General features: G+C 43.8%; 1 pseudogene; it reads left to right on the top strand.

Annotated features, from left to right (window-relative positions):
• Window positions 1-530: 530 nt before the first annotated feature.
• LOC108389428 (CTD small phosphatase-like protein 2 pseudogene) lies at window positions 531-16056 on the top strand (annotated as a pseudogene).
• The last annotated feature ends 38 nt before the right edge of the window (window positions 16057-16094 follow it).

The following is a 16094-nucleotide window of genomic DNA, read 5'->3' as shown; positions in this document are numbered from 1 at the left end:
CAAAGGCAATAAACAACAAAATCCCATAGAGGCCCACATGCTTCCCATGCTCTCACTGAATATTTTGTTCTCCCCAGTAATACCAAATGGTGAGGAAACATCTGTAAAGAGTGAGGAGAGGATACTGACATAACTATGTGGTAACTAATTAGAGGCAAGGACACTGATTGACGGGATCACCAATTCAGACTCTGCTCTGAGGCCAGCTCCTGGGAACACCCACCTGGCCAGAGCCCCGTTCCTCTTTATTCTCCCAGAAGCGGCTTGTGCGAGTATGCCAGTTCCCAGTCAGGGTCGGACTTGGTATTCCCGCCGAAGAGGATAAACGTTGTCTGAGAGTCAGGGCATAATGAAAGGGGAGGGCAACTAGGACCCCTACAGTGTGCCAGGCCCTGTGACAACCATTTCACAAGCCCATTTAATTCATTTTACACAGCTTCCCAAGAGGTGGGTTCATTTAGCCCCAGTGTGCAAATAAGGAAACTGGGAGGTTAGGTGCTGGGCCCGAAGTCACAGGGTGAAGACCTAGGATGAGAGCCAGCAAACTCGCACGGCCTGTGTCGCTGGTGCCCAAGCTGTGGGTGCCCGACAGCCATGGATGCAGATCAGACCTGGATGGTTGGGGGCAGAGTGGAGGCAGAGAACAACAGCGGGAATAGGATGGGCAGGAAAGGGGACATGGAAGCTGGGAGAGCTCTGAGAGAGAGCCTGCCAAACAGGAGGAAGCATGGGGGCATCTGCAGAGAGCCTCCTGCACAGGCTCACCTACCTTGAAGACCCCGTTGACAGAGAATCAGAGCATGGTCTCCTGAAAGGGAAGTGCCTGCGTGCTCAGCACCACCCAAACCTCCCACCCACCTGAGGCTCTCTGGGCCAGCCCCAGGGAGGGGGCAGGTGCTCACTGAATGGAGACACATGTCCATCACTAAGGAGCTGAAGTTATGCTGAGTTCCAGACAACATGCACAGGGAGCAAAGGACCTCAGGCTGTGTCTGCTTCAGCAGCTGAACCCTCAGAACTGTGGGGGAGGAGAAGCTAGCCAAGGTTGGGGCAGCCACACCCTAAGCCCATGACCTGCCTGTCCCATCCCCTGGCCCCTCCAGTCTTGCCCACCACACATGCACAGGGATCCTTGAGCTCCTTTATATTCCTGCTGTTCTTGGCATACTCGCACAAGCCGCTTCTGGGAGAATAAAGAGGAACGGGGCTCTGGCCAGGTGGGTGTTCCCAGGAGCTGGCCTCAGAGCAGAGTCTGAGCTGCGGTACTCACAGGGCTGGGGTCTCGGAGCTGAAGGGAACGGTCAGGGAGAAGCAGGCCTTGATGTGGTAAGAGCCCAGGAGACCTTGTCAGTCTCCACAGTCATAGATCACATAATAACTGTGGGGGAGTGAGAAGGACAGTCTGTCTCTCTGTGGTCTGGACCCCACATGGTATTTCAAGGATGCAGTGAGCAGTCCTGAGCTTGGGAGGCCCCTCCTGTCCCTGCCCACCCATACTCCTGGTCCCAGGGGTACTTACAGCTGCAGGAATGGCAGGACCAGACTCCCCAGTGCATCAAATCCTTTATAGCTTCCCTGGAACTAAAGAAGCTTCCATTTGAGATGAGACTATGGGGCTGATGTAAGCCTCCCTTGCATACCCTAAATGTTGTTCGACACTGTTCCTCACCTTGCGGGGCTTTTTCAAGTAGCATCTGTCAATGCCAGTGATAAGTGTTGGGGGTAACTCCTTGCCATCCTGGAGAGGGAAGAGGTAGTCAGCAGTGGAGACCAGGGAGATGGCCCGGGATGATCAGGGAAAAGGATGGACCTAGGAGAGGGTGAGGGTCAGAGGTCAGGTGTGAAAGGGCCCTGTGAATTCCATAGGCAGTATTACAGTAGGCATCTTCATCACAGAGCCCTGGAAAGTCTCTATCATATGCAACTTTTGCCTATGTGTGTGTTGTATGGACATTTTCATGTCTCTTTCAAGAGCTCATGTACCCTAAGGTGGATAAGGGTGTGACACAAACATATAATCCAGGTAAGGCCCAAATGGCTTGAGGACAGGGGCGGTGGTCGTCAATGTCAGGAGGAGATGATGGAGAACGTAGGACCTTACCAGGCGCAAGAACTGGGGGAAGCACTTCCTGGTGGCACTGTGCAAAGCCAAAAATAGGAAGAAGGGATTGACAGTTCCAGGTTGCCAAGCGTCTTTCCATTTGTGTCTCCTTCTTGCCCTCCTACCTCTTTTTCCTCCTGGGCAGCTCCCACCTAGACAGCCCTGGGTCCCTCCTTCAGGGCCACAAGGAGCCACATCTGGAGCTGAGGCTCCAGGCTGCTTCACCATCCCTGCCTCCCTTCTTTCCTCCAGGTGGCCTCTGAAGGCCCCAGAGAGGAGAGAGAATGAGGTGGGAACCCGGGACTCGGCCACCTCACTGGGGGCCCGCATTGTGCCAGGACCAGGGCACCCACAGGATTGGTCCTGCAGGCATCCACGGGGGCCGGAGATCTTGCCCAAGAGGAGTAGAGGGTCAGGCTCCAGCTCTGCATGGGGTGCAGGGTCTGTGGCCCCCTTTCAGGATCACCACCTTCTCTCCCAATGGTCCCTGTGAACCTGAGCCTGTCTTAGTTTCTTGACGGAAGAAACATATCTGTGTTGGGCTACCAGGAGCCCCTCTGGGGGACCAGGCGGGATGATGCGACCTGTGGAGGGAGGGACCATGCCCGTGACAGCCCTGCCCTTCTGTCTCCTCAACCCCCTTGCCTCTGCCTTGCACTCCTGCCTCAGGAAGCCTGCTGCTCACTGGCAATAGTCTGCTATGGCCACTGGACTCAAGGAACGTTGGTTTGTCCCAAGGAGGGTCTCAGACCCCTGGCTCAGTTTTTAAAAATTTTTTTATTAAGGTATGATTGATATACACTCTTATGAAGGTTTCACATGAAAAAACAATGTGTTTACTACATTTACCCATATTATTAAGTCCCCACCCATATCCCAGTGCAGTCACTGTCCATTAGTGTAGTAAGATGCCACAGATTCACTATTTGCCTTCTCTGTGCTACACTGTTTTCCCTGAGATCCCCCACAGTATCTATACTAAACATAATACAGCTCAATCCCTTTCTCTGTCTCTCCCCACCTGCCCTCCCACACACACCCCCTTTGGTAACCATTAGTCCCTTCTTGGAATCCCTGAGTCTGTTGCTATTTTGTTCCTTCAGTTTTGCTTCATTGTTATAGTCCACAAATGAGGGAAATCCTTGGGCACTTGTCTTTCTCTGCCTGGCTTATTTCACTGAGCATAATATCCTCCAGCTCCATCCATGTTGTTGCAAATGGTAGGATTTGTTTCTTTCTTATGGCTGAATAGTATTCCATTGTGTATATGTACCACCTATTCTTTATCTATTCATCGACTGATGAACACTTAGGTTGCTTCCATATCTTGGCTATTGTAAAAAGTGCTGCAATAAACATAGGGGTGCACATGTCTTTCTGAATCTGAGAACTTGTATTCTTTGAGTAAATTCCAAGCAGTGGGATTCCCAGGTCAAATGGTATTTTTATTTTTAGTTCTTTGAGCAACCTCCATATTGCTTTCCATAATGGTTGAACTAACTTACATTCCCACCAGCAGTGTAGGAGGGTTCCCCTTTCTCCGCATCCTCGCCAGCATTTATTGTTCTTTGTCTTTTCGATGCTGGCCATCCTTACTGGTGTGAGGTGATATCTCATTGTAGTTTAAATTTGTATCTCCCCGATGATAAGTGATGTGGAGCATCTTTTCATGTGTCTGTTGGCCATCTGAATTTCTTCTTTGGAGAACTGTCTCTACATATCCTCTGCTCATTTGTTAATTGGGTTATTTCCTTTTTGGGTGTTGAGGTGTGTATATTTATATATTTATATAGTTATAATTCTTTATATATTTTGGATGTTAATGCTTTGTCAGATTTGTCATTTACAAATATATTCTCTCATACTGTAGCATGCCTTTTTACTCTGTTGATGGTGTCCTTTGCTGTACAGAAACTTTTTAGTTTGATGTAGTCCCATGAGTTCATTTTTGCTTTTGTTTCCCTTGCTTGAGGAGATGTGTTCAGGAAGAAGTTGCTCATGCTTATATTCAGGAGATTTTGCCTATGTTGTCTTCTAAGAGTTTTATGGTTTCATGACTTACATTCAGGTCTCCGATTCATTTTGAGTTTACTTTTGTGTATGGGGTTAAACAATAATCCAGTTTCATTCTCTTGCATGTAGCTGTCCAGTTTTGCCAAAACCAGCTGTTGAAGAGGCAGTCATTTCCCCAATGTATGGCCATGCCTCCTTTATCATATATTAATTGACCATATATGTTTGGGTTTATATCAGGGCTCTCTAGTCATTTCCATTGGTCTATGGGTCTCTTCTTGTGTCACTACCAAATTGTCTGGATTACTGTGGCTTTGCAGTAGAGCTTGAAGTTGGGGAGCATAATCCTCCCAGCTTTATTCTTCCTTCTCAGGATTGCTTTGTCTATTCGGGGTCTTTTGTGGTTCCACATGAATTTTAGAATGATTTTCTCTAGTTCGTTGAAGAATGCTGTTGGTGCTTTGATAGGAATTGCATTGAATCTATAGATTGCTTTAGGCAGGATGGCCATTTTGACAATATTAATACTTCCTATCCATGAGCACAGGGTGTGTTTCCATTTATTGATATATTCTTCAATTTCTCTCATGATTGTCTTATAGTTTTCAGAGTATAGGTCTTTCACTTCCTTGGTTAGGCTTATTCCTAGGTATTTTATTATTCTTGATGCAATTGTGAATGGAATTGTTCTCCTGATTTCTCTCTCTGCTAGTTCGTTGTTAGTGTATAGTAATGTCACAGATTTCTGTGTATTAATTTTGTATCCTGCAAATTTGCTGAATTAAAATATTAGATCTAGTAATTTTGGAGTGGATTCTTTAGGGTTTTTTATGTACAATATCATGTCATCTGTAAACAGGGATAGTTTGACTTCTTCCTCACCAATCTGGATGCCTTTTATTTCTTTGTGTTGTCTGATTGCTGTGGCAGGGACCTCTAGAACAATGTGGAATAATAGTGGGGAGAGTGGGCATCCTTGTCTTGTTCCTGATCTTAACGGAAAAGCTTTCAGCTTCTCGCTGTTAAGTGTAATGTTGACTGTGGGATTTTCAAATATGGCCTTTATTATGTTGAAGTACTTGCCCTCTGTACCCATTTTGTTGAGAGTTTTTATCATGAATGGATGTTGAATTTTGTCAAATATTTTTCAGCATCTTTGGAGGTGACCATGTGTTTTTTTGTCCTTTTTGTTGATGTGGTTGATGATATTGATGGATTTTTGAATGTTGTACCATCCTTGCATACCTGGAATAAATCCTACTTGATCATGATAGATGATATTTTTTATGTATTTTTGAATTCGGTTTGCTAATATTTTGTTAAGTATTTTTGCATCTACATTCATCAGTGATATTGGTCTGTAATTCTCTTTTTTTGTGGTATCTTTGCCTGGTTTTGGTATTAGAGTGATGCTGGCCTCATAGAATGAGTTTGTAAGTATTCCCTCTTCGTCTACTCTTTAGAAAACTTTAAGGAGGATGGGTACTAGGTCTTCACTAAATGTTTGATAAAATTCAGCAGTGAGGCCATCTAGTCCTGGTTTTTGTTCTTAGGTAGGCTTTTGACTACCAGTTCAATTTCATTGTTGGTAATTAGTTTGTTCAGATTTTTTGTGTTTTTCTGGGTCATCCTTGGAATGTTGTATTTTTTCTAGAAAGTTGTCAATTTCTTCTAGGTTATCCAGTTATTGGCATATAATTTTTCATAGTATTCTCCAATAATTCTTTGTATTTCTGTAGTGTCCTTAGTGATTTTTCCTTTCACATTTTTGATTCTGTTTATGTGAGTTGACTCTTTTTTTCTTGATAAGTCTGGCTATGAGTTTATCTATTTTGTTTATTTTGTCAAAGAACCAGCTCTTGCTTTCATTGGTTCTTTCTTTTGTTTTATTCTTCTTGAATTTATTTATTTCTGTTCTAATCTTTATTATGTCCCTCCTTCTACTGACTTTGAGCCTCATTTGTTCTCTTTTTCTAGTTTTGTTCATTGTGAGTTTAGACTGCTCATGTGGGATTGTTGTTCTTTCCTGAGGTAGGCCTATATTGCAATATACTTTCCTCTTAGCACAGACTTCACTGCATCGCAATGATTTTGCAGTGTTGAATTATTGTTGTGATTTGTCTCCATATATTACTTGATCTCTGTTTTTATTTGGTCATTGATCCATTGGTTATTTAGGAGCATGTTGTGAAGCCTATATATGGATGTGAGGTTTTTCATTTTCTTTGAAAATTTATTTCTAGTTTCATACCTTTGCTGTCTGATTAACTGGTTGGTACAATTTCAATCTTTTTGGATTTACCAAGGCTCTTTTTGTGGCATAGTATATGATCTAGTCTTGAAAATATCCCATGTGCACTTGAGAAGAATGTGTATTCTGCTGCTTTTGGGTGTAGAGTTCTGTAGATGTCTTCTAGGTCCATCTCTTCTAATGTGTTGTTCAATTCCTCTGTCTCCTTACTTATTTTCTGTCTGTTCGATCAGTCCTTCACAGTGAGTGGAGTGTTGTAGTCTCCTAGAATCAATGCATTGCATTCTATTTCCCCTTTAATTGTGTTAGTATTTGTTTCTCATATGTAGGTGCTCCTGTGTTGGGCACATAGATATTTATAATGGTTATATGTTCTTGTTGGATTGACACTTTTATTATTATGTAATGTCCCTCTTTGTCTCCTATGACTTTCTTTGTTTTGAAGTCTATTTTGTCTGATACAAGTCCTGCAGCTCCTGCTTTTTTCTCCCTATTAGTTGCATGAAATATTTCTTTCCATCCCTTCACTTTTAGTCTGTGTATGTCTTTGGGTATAAAGTGAGTCACTTGTAGGCAGCATATAGATGGGTCTTGTTTCTTTATCCATTCGGTGACACTATGTCTTTTGATTGTTGCATTAAGTCAATTTACATTTAGGGTGATTATCAATAGGTATGTACTTATTGCCACTGCAGGCTTTAGATTCGTGGTACCAAAGGTTCAAGGTTAACTTCCTTACTATCTAAGAGTCTAACTTAACTCACTTAATATGCTCTTACAAACACAATCTAAAGTTTATTTTTTTCTCTTCCTTTTTCTTCCTCCTCCATTCTTTATATATTAGGTATCATATTCTGTACTCTTTGTCTATCCCTTGATTGACTTTGGGTATAGTTAATTTAATTTTTCATTTAGTAATTAGCTGTTCTACTTTCTTTACCATGGTTTTATTACCTCTGGTGACAGCCATTAAACCTTAGGAACACTTCAATCTAAAGCAGTTCCCTCCAAAGTACACTGTAGAGATGGTTTGTGTCAGGTAAATTCTCTTAGCTTTTGCTTATCTGGAAATTGTCTAATCCCTCCTTCAAATTTAAATGATAATCTTGCCAGATAAACTAATCTTGGTTCAAGGCCCTTCTGCTTCATTGCATTAAATACATCATTAAATACCACTCTCTTATGGCCTGTAAGCTTTCTGCTGAGAAGTCTGATGATAGCCTGATGGGCTTTCCTTTGATTGTGATCTTATTTCTCTCTCTGGCTGCTTTTTATAGTCTGTCCTTATCCTTGATCTTTGCCATTTTAATTACTATATAGTTTGGTATTGTCTTCCTTGGGTCCCTTGTGTTGGGAGATCTGTGCATCTTCATGGCCTGGGAGACTATCTCCTTACCCAGACTGGGGAAATTTTCAGAAATTACCTCCTCAAAGACACTTTCTATCCCTTTTTTTCTCTCTTCTTCTTCTGGTACCCCTATAATGCAAGTATCGTTCCATTTGGATTGGTCACACAGTTCTCTCAATATTCTTTCATTCTTATAGATCCTTTTTTCTCTGTGTGCCTCAGCTTCTTTGTATTCCACTTCTCTAGTTCCTATTTCATTTATCATCTCCTCCAGTGTATCTAATCTGCTTTTAATACCCTCTGTTGTGCTGTTAAATGATTGGATCTCCGACTGGAATTCATTCCTGAATTCTTGAACATTTTTCCATACCTCCATGAGCATGTTAATGATTTTTATTTTGAACTCCCTTTCAGGAAGATTCATGAGGTTGATGTCATTTAAATTTTTCTCAGGAGTTGTATTAATAATTTTACTTTGAACCAGGTTTCTCTGGCATTTCATATTTGTATATGGCGCCCTCTAGTGTTCAGAAGCTCTACTCTCTGGAGCTGTTCAGCCCCTGAAGCAATGTCAGGGGTCACAGGGAGTGGTGTTGGTGTCTGGGGGGAGGAAAGAACTGTTTCCTGCTTCCAGGCTGCTTTGCCTGCCTCCACTGCCTGAACCAGTGGGCTGAGCACACAGGTATAAGCCTCTATGCTTTGCATTTGTCATTGCTGTAGACACATCTTCCCTCTGGATGGCCTAATGCCAGGGTAAGGTTTGCCGGTTTGTGAGCCAGGTGGGGCTGGCCAGGAGAAAGGCAACGTAGGCTGCATATCACAGAGGGGGTCCTAGGAGCTGTGTAGCCAGCCAGGGAGCTGGAGCACCTGAAGATCGTGAAAGCTAATCAACCTGCTGGTCAGAGTGCACCTGGACAATTTTGTCTACCTGTCCTTTCTCCTGAGCAGTAAACTCTGTCCAATCATTGCCCCTTTAGCAGCCCTCTTGCTAAGGTCTTCCTTGTTAGGAAGTCTCTCAGACTGTCCACCTTTCTTTTGTCCCAGAACAGCCAGATATGGATCCCTGCTTTCCAGTCTTTCTAGGAATTCTGCCTGTCTTAGCTTTCCAACCCCCTAATCACAAGAGTACCATGCAAGCACCATGAAATGCAGGTTTTGGTCCCAGAGCAGATCTCCTGCATTAGGTATTCAGCAGTCCCAGGCCTCCACTCCTTCCCCACTATGTTTCTCTTCCTCCTGCTGGTGAGCTGGGGTGCTGGAAGGGCTTGGGTCCTGCTGGGCCACAGCTTTGGAAAGTTACCCTGTTCTGTGAGGTCTCCTCTTTTCTTCATTTGTATGTAGTCTGGCACAGTCCTCTTTCCTGTTGCTCTTTCAGGATTAGTTGTATTAATTATGCTTTCATATTATATGCAGTTTTAGGAGGAAACCTCTGTCTCACCTCTCACGCCACCATCTTTAATCCTCCAGACAGTTGTTTTTCTACCAAAGTGTTTCATACTTCTGCCCCTTTCCAGACTCGTGCCTAAAATCCAATAGGTTGGTGAGTTTGTTCAAACCACTGCCAGACTCCCCAGCCATAACCGTCTTCAGTCACATGAACATACAGCTCACAGGGACTCAAAGGGTTATCATACTCAAGGTCTGCGTGGCCTAGACAGCCCATTTTGCTGTAGTAAATGCAGATGCACATGTCTCACTCCAGTCCTACCTGATACCCTTTCATATCAACTGGTATAAGGGCTTCAGAACATGTAACCTGACAAGTGGGGATAAATACTCTCCAGTAGCCTAGAAGACCCCAAAACTCCTGTAGCAATGCTCCAGTTGTAGGGGTAGGAAGGGCCTGGAATTTATCTGTAATTGTTTCTGGTATAACTTTGGTCTTACCCGACCAGACAACCCCCAAGAATTTGACAGACAAACCAGGTCCCTGAACCTTGGTGCTGTTCATAGCCCATCCTTTCTCCTGTAAATGTTGCAGCAGTCTAGGTGCTGTACCTTCTAGATCTGAAAGAGAATCAGACATGAGCATGACATCATCAATATAATGGTACAGTTGCACCATTGGCAGTTTCTCCCATGTAGCCAAGTCATAGGCTACAAGTTCATGCTGGGGATGTGGAGGGACGGTATCCCTGTGGAAGGATGGTGAAAGTCCATTGCCAGCATTCTCACATGAAGGCAAACTGTTCCTGACTTTCCTGCTCAATGTCAATGGAAAAGAAGGCATTAGCAAGATCTATCACATAATGGTATGTTCCTAGTTCATGGCTGAGGGTATCCATCAAGCCTGCAATAGAGGGGACAGCAGTATGCATAGGGGGTATGACTTTATTCAGTTCTCTGTAATCCAGGCATACTCCAGGAGCCATCTGACTTTTTTACTGGCTACACTGGGTAATTGAAAGGACTATGGGTGGGCTTTATAATACCCACCTTTTCCAGCTCCTGGAGAGTTTCTCCAATCTATTTATGCCCTCCAGGAAGTTTGTATTATTTGGTGTTAGTCACCCTCTGAGGAACAACAAAGCTATGGGTGGGTGCCTAGCATGTCCCATCAGAACTGCCTTCACCACACATACTCTCAGTCTGAGCTCACCACAGTGGTCTGCAACCATAGGCCCTGCAGAATATCAATCCCCCAAATATACTCAGGGATAGGAGATATATGCACATTATACTCTTTTGGGGGAAGATGCCCTATTCCCAAAAGGATTTGGGCTTGTTTCACTCTGATAGCCTTACCCCCATATCCATCTATGGTAGTGGGGGTCCTGCAGAACTGCTCAGGGTTACCATAAATCAGTGAACATTCAGCCCCATGTGTCCACCAGAGCCAGGAAACAATGTATGTTCACTAAGGTCCAATGGATAGCTATTTCAATAGGTGGCCTCCAGTGCACCCTGGTCCCTCAGGGAAGATACCTTGACCTTCCCCTCAGTCAAACCATGTTCCCCAATCACTTCCTGTGTGGGCTCAAGTGAGGTTGGCTCCAGCAGGAAGTCTTGCAAATACACAGGTCAGACTTGTGGCTCTGTCTCTGACCTCTGACTCTTTGGTCTTAATGGCTGGAACTGCTGCCCTGGTTTCAGTTGTTGCCATAGCTCCAGTAAGATCCTATTTGACTTCCCATCTAATTTCCTTCTATCTGCTCCTGCCCATATTAAAACCCACATCTCGGTCCTCACACCCTTCATGGAGCCCTTTAAATTCTTCTTATGAGTAGCAGACCTTACTTCTCTCTGTGTCTTCATTGCTACAGCCTCTCCTAAGTCTGCTATTGTACATGTAACCTCACTAATGAGCTGCTCTCAGTGAGGGGCAAGAATGTTCAAAGAGGGATGTGGAAGCCATTTGAAGCACAAGATTTCTTATACCTATAGTAAAAGGCTCCTCATTTGAGTCATGATTTTCTGGCCTACAGATGGCATTTCTTATGCCTAACTCTTGTAATACCTGTTGGAGCTCAGCATATGTCTGCCATCTAACAGGAGAGGATGGTAGATCACCCAGATTGGGCCACACAGCATGAAGTGCAGCCATAAGGCAATCGAGGAGGGAGTGACTCCCTGGGGTCTAATGTTCATTTTATAATCGCTGCCTCAAGGCAGGCTGCACTGTCAGGGAAGCCAGCTTTCCCATCTCTGATCCCGACAGAACAATTCCATCCACCCCTAAGTCCCACAGACACAGGAGCCAAGCTGATATTGACTTCAAGGCTTCTGCGTAAACCGGGAGCCCAAATCCACCAGCTCAGCCTGAGTATAGGGGGAGAGCATAGAGTTCTCTACGACCTGGGGAGGGTCTGTGCCTCTCCTTAGGGAACTCTCAGCTGCTGGGTTTTTATTTTATTTACAACCACTGTGTGTGCTTTCAATAGAGGAAGGGTCAGTGCCCCTGGCACCATCCCTTCATCCTTCCCCAATGCCTCCATTTCCGGGGCTGATAGCACATTTCTCTCCCTTCCCCTGAGTGCCTCCTCTGCTACATCCTTTATCTTTTCTACTGTGCCTCGCAGCAGTGCTAGCTCAGTCTTCAGCAGCTCTCTTACTTTCGCCTCAATGCTTCACAGCTGGCGTTCTCGCGCCACCTCCACCTGTGCTTCCCTCAGGAGTTCGTCTTTTTCCTTGATGGCCTTTTCCTCCTTCAGGGCACCTGGCAGTGCTGCCATCTCATTCTGCAAGGAATCTTTTACCTCTTCAATGGCGCCTCACTGCTGGTGTTCTCGTGCTGCCTCCTCTCCCATCAATGCTATTTCCTTCTTCAGTGAATTCGCATCAGTTTGCAGCTCACATTCTCATGCCACCATTTCTTGGGCCTTTTTCAGGAATGTGTCCTTCTCTTCTGTAGACTTTTTTAATACTGTGAGAAGCAGCCAACCCACAGTCCCCACTGCCTCACAGACACTCTGTCTCTCAAAACACCTACCTACTATACCAAGGGCTATCCTTACTGCCTCAGCTATCACTTCCACTTGCCTCCAGTCCTGGGGTGGGGCCCAGCCCTCTAGAAAGCAAGCCCGCTCAGACCACATATGCATTGGGTGACAATCCACTATATCCCCATTCATAGGGACAGCCCACTGAAGCACCCCTCCCATAAGGGCAGCCTGTCTTCTCCTTGGTCAACAATGAACCCTGCCAACTTCGCCAATTACCTTGCCCATGGGTTCCATCCCCCAGCAAGTTTGCTATGGCTTCAGTGTGACCAAAGAAATGACAGTAGAACGTTCTTTGAGGTGAAAGCATTTATTTCCCGGCTTGTTCTCCTGGCAGTAGATTGAGCACTAGTGTCTCTACCTCCGCCCAGAGCACTGGGCCGAGCTCTCTATTAGCGCAATAATAGCTTATTGCCTACAGGTGTGGAAGTGGCAGCCCAGCAACAGGCCAGTTACATCATCAGGTGGTTTAAGTTCAGTGAGGATCCTGGCCACAGGAACCCCAACTTCCCTACAGAGGTATTTAAGGAACTGACTAATATAGATTGTTAGAAGTTCCACTTCTGGCATGGTAGCAGGAAGAACTCTTTTGATCTGCTGCCCAGTAAAAAATGGAAAAAATGGTGAGAATTATTTTTAAAAAACACCTAACCATTTAAATTGTCTAGAAATGGTCCTAAGTGCATACATCAAGTGAAGAAATATTTACTCAAGAAAATCTACTAAAATTTGATAGAGACAGTGAAAATCTGTGGCATTTGAACCATGACCTATACCCTCCCTCACCATTCTTACGTAAGCAGAGAGAAACTCCACTCCAGACTGGTGCAATTAAAGAAACAGGGCTCCTTCTTCCCCCAGCTCCCTGAGGGATTTTTCCAGAAACAGCAAAGCATCAGTATTTCTCATATTGTCCCCAGCTATCTTTTGCTGACACTAAGTTCCAGGTGAGTACTGTCCAAAGGTTCCCATCTTCCCTGCAGTCTCCACTCAGGATTACCTTGGATACAGCACTGCTGAGAATATGGAGCCCCAACTTGGTAAGAGGTTCCACAGTGGAAGATGCAGAACAAGAGACCTGAAACTACTGCCCCTTTTCAACTGAGTGCCCAGCTCCTATCAGGAGTGTCACTCATTGAAAAGCTCACCATTCACAGCTTGCGATCCATAGCTGAGAGGTTTTTTGCCTTTCAAAACAGGGCTCAGTGTTAATTTCCAAAGGAAGTGAATCAACTTCCAACAAAGTCTGAAGTTGAAACCTATATAGGCTCTCTCAAAAATAATGGAGTTTGTGGTTAAAAGCAATTAAGAGGAAATTGGTAGAATCATTAGAAATAAAAGAAACTGTAGGAAAGCTAGTTTACCAGAGACAATCAGGAAAAGGGACAACTAAGAAGACCCCTCTTGGGATCCAAACAAATCTCAAACACTGACCTCAAAACTACCCATCAAAGGAGCCCAAATTTAATTGGTTCAGTATGTTGAGCAATTTATGCCATGGCCAGCAGTTAGTGATTAACAGCTGAGTGTGGTCAGGGAAAGAAACAATCAAAGAGAGCCCCACAAAAAGCAGCCATCCCAGGGCACCTGTAGATGTATCCAAGCCTGTACTTTGTTCCCTGCACAGCAACATCAGATGTTCCATGCTTTGAAGGAGGATAGACTTCAGTAAAAGAATCCAACCAGTCACTAAACAAACAAAAGAATAAATAACAATAACAAGCACCAGAGGAATGGCCAGTACCCAGAGTTGCTACAATATAGTGTCTAAAAGGTGCAGTTTCCCCCCAAAAATGAGACATGCAAAAAAAACAGGAAAGTCTGACCATGGTTTTGATTTGCTCCTATTTACTGCATTGGTGAGAAAGGGATGCCACCCTAAATAGTATGTGATGGCCAAACCCACAATACCTGACACCAGAAAGTTAACAAGTTTATTAATCAAATATACAGCCCCAAAGGAGGGCATAGCAGTCCACACAGGGCCACATGAGGGTTGCACTTGGGAACAGAGTGAACAAGCATGGACTCTGAGTGGCAGGCTTGGTAGTAGTAGCAAGAGGGTGAGATGACCCTTAGTTCCTTCAGGAGGATGTGATTGGTTTGAATAATTTTACAGTCTGTCAAGGGAGTGAAACCCATCAGGCTGTGGACTAGATGGAGTAGCTCCCAGAGAGAGGCCCATAAGAGAACTAGCTAGGTGGAAAGGCTTTCTCACTGGCTAGGGGACCTTACTGGGCAAGAGCAAAGGAAGTCATACGTAGGCTTTTGAGGCCATATGAGGCTCAAAGACGTCAAGGCAGCACATGACATCTTAAGCATTGCGATACAAGCCCATTCAGTGGGGAAAAAAACTGGTCAAAAGAAACTGCCTGGTTTTCCATGTGGGCACCTGTTTGTGCAGCATAGCAGGTCAGTAGATAAAAAATTGCAACTGGCCAAAGAAGCTGGTTCTATTGCTGCTGCAGGCTAAGCAGGAAAGACAACCCATATTTAATGGTCAGGACCATCCTGAGCCTGATGATACTTTTCTGTCATTTCAGTTGTACATAAAACACCCATAAAAGAACAAGGAAAACTTCTTAGCAATCAGGTCAAATCAAAACACAATGTACTGCCATAGTAAAGAGGAAATATTCAGTTTGGTGATGGCCTGCCTTCAGGAGCAAATCCATCGAAGAATGAAACCAGCTTGCTGGCTTCAGTTTATAAAATCATTAAAGGAAGCACATTCAAGAGAGAGAAAATGTGTCAAAACAGTAGAATTAGAGATGGTATGGATAATTTGATCACATCAACACCAGGAACAAGACAAAAAACTAAAAAACAAATATGTTGAAAGTTGTTGGCTATGAAATGGCAAATCAACACATAAAACAAAGTGGAAAATTAGAATATAATCCTTCCTCTGGCAGTCCGCTGAGGACTACATGGTGAAGGACCATATTTTTTCCTGTCAACCTTTTTTTTACCAGTGAATAAAAATGACACATCAGAATCAGACTCTCCAGGACAGGTTGTGGAAACTGAAGAGATAGTAAAACCACTTGATACAGAACAAGTGGATGAGACTACTACCAACACTACTGAACCAACTAATGGCATGGTTTATTCAAGTCAAATAGTTTAAGTGAGGTATTTATAAATAATAGTTTAGAAGAAGCAGAAGAAACAGTTCATTAGGATATCCCATCCTTTAAGCACCAGCAACTCTAGGTAGTGGTTATTCATCAGCTCCTGCAGAGGCCACCTATGAATATGATGGGAAAGTATTTGACTCCTATATTTCATAAAGCATGTTCCATTATTAACAGAACAACTAAATAGGAAATCTGCTTTTCTGTTGGAAATAAGGAGCAAACCATAATTCTGCCCACTTTTAAACCTGTGTAAAACCCCAGTACACTGTAGTCTAAATGAGCTAGAAGATGCAACACTTACTTTTCCAGTCCTTTCAAAGATAACATTTATCAGATACATGTGAGATTAAGACTTTGCTTCAGGGAATTCTTAAACACAATTTCTCAGATGTATAAGATCATTCTCTTCACTGCTGCTAATATGTAAATGCAGGTAAGTTACTGAACATATTAGATCCTATAAAGGACAACTTGTCAGGCACTCACCTTTTTGTGAATATTGTGTTTGTGTATAAGGAAACCATACAAAGGACTTAAATATCCTTGAAAGAGATCTTTCAAAAACTATAACAATTGACAACTCACCATGAGCCTTTCCATAACAGCTTTTTAATGGAATCCCTATAAAAAGCCAGTTTATAGACAAAAATGTCGATGAACTTAAATTGATTCCATTTCTGGAGAAGACTGTAGAACTAAATGAAGATGTTTGACCTCACATTAGAGGAAGATTTTGCTTGCATGATTTGCTGTCCCCAGATTAAATATGGAGACTTGTCAAATCACTGAGGGGAGAGAGAGT

This window comes from Manis javanica, chromosome X, assembly GCF_040802235.1.
Source record: "Manis javanica isolate MJ-LG chromosome X, MJ_LKY, whole genome shotgun sequence".
Taxonomy (NCBI): Eukaryota; Metazoa; Chordata; class Mammalia; order Pholidota; family Manidae; genus Manis; species Manis javanica.
Note: the sequence above shows the minus strand (reverse complement) of the source record. Positions and strands in the feature narration are given on the sequence as shown.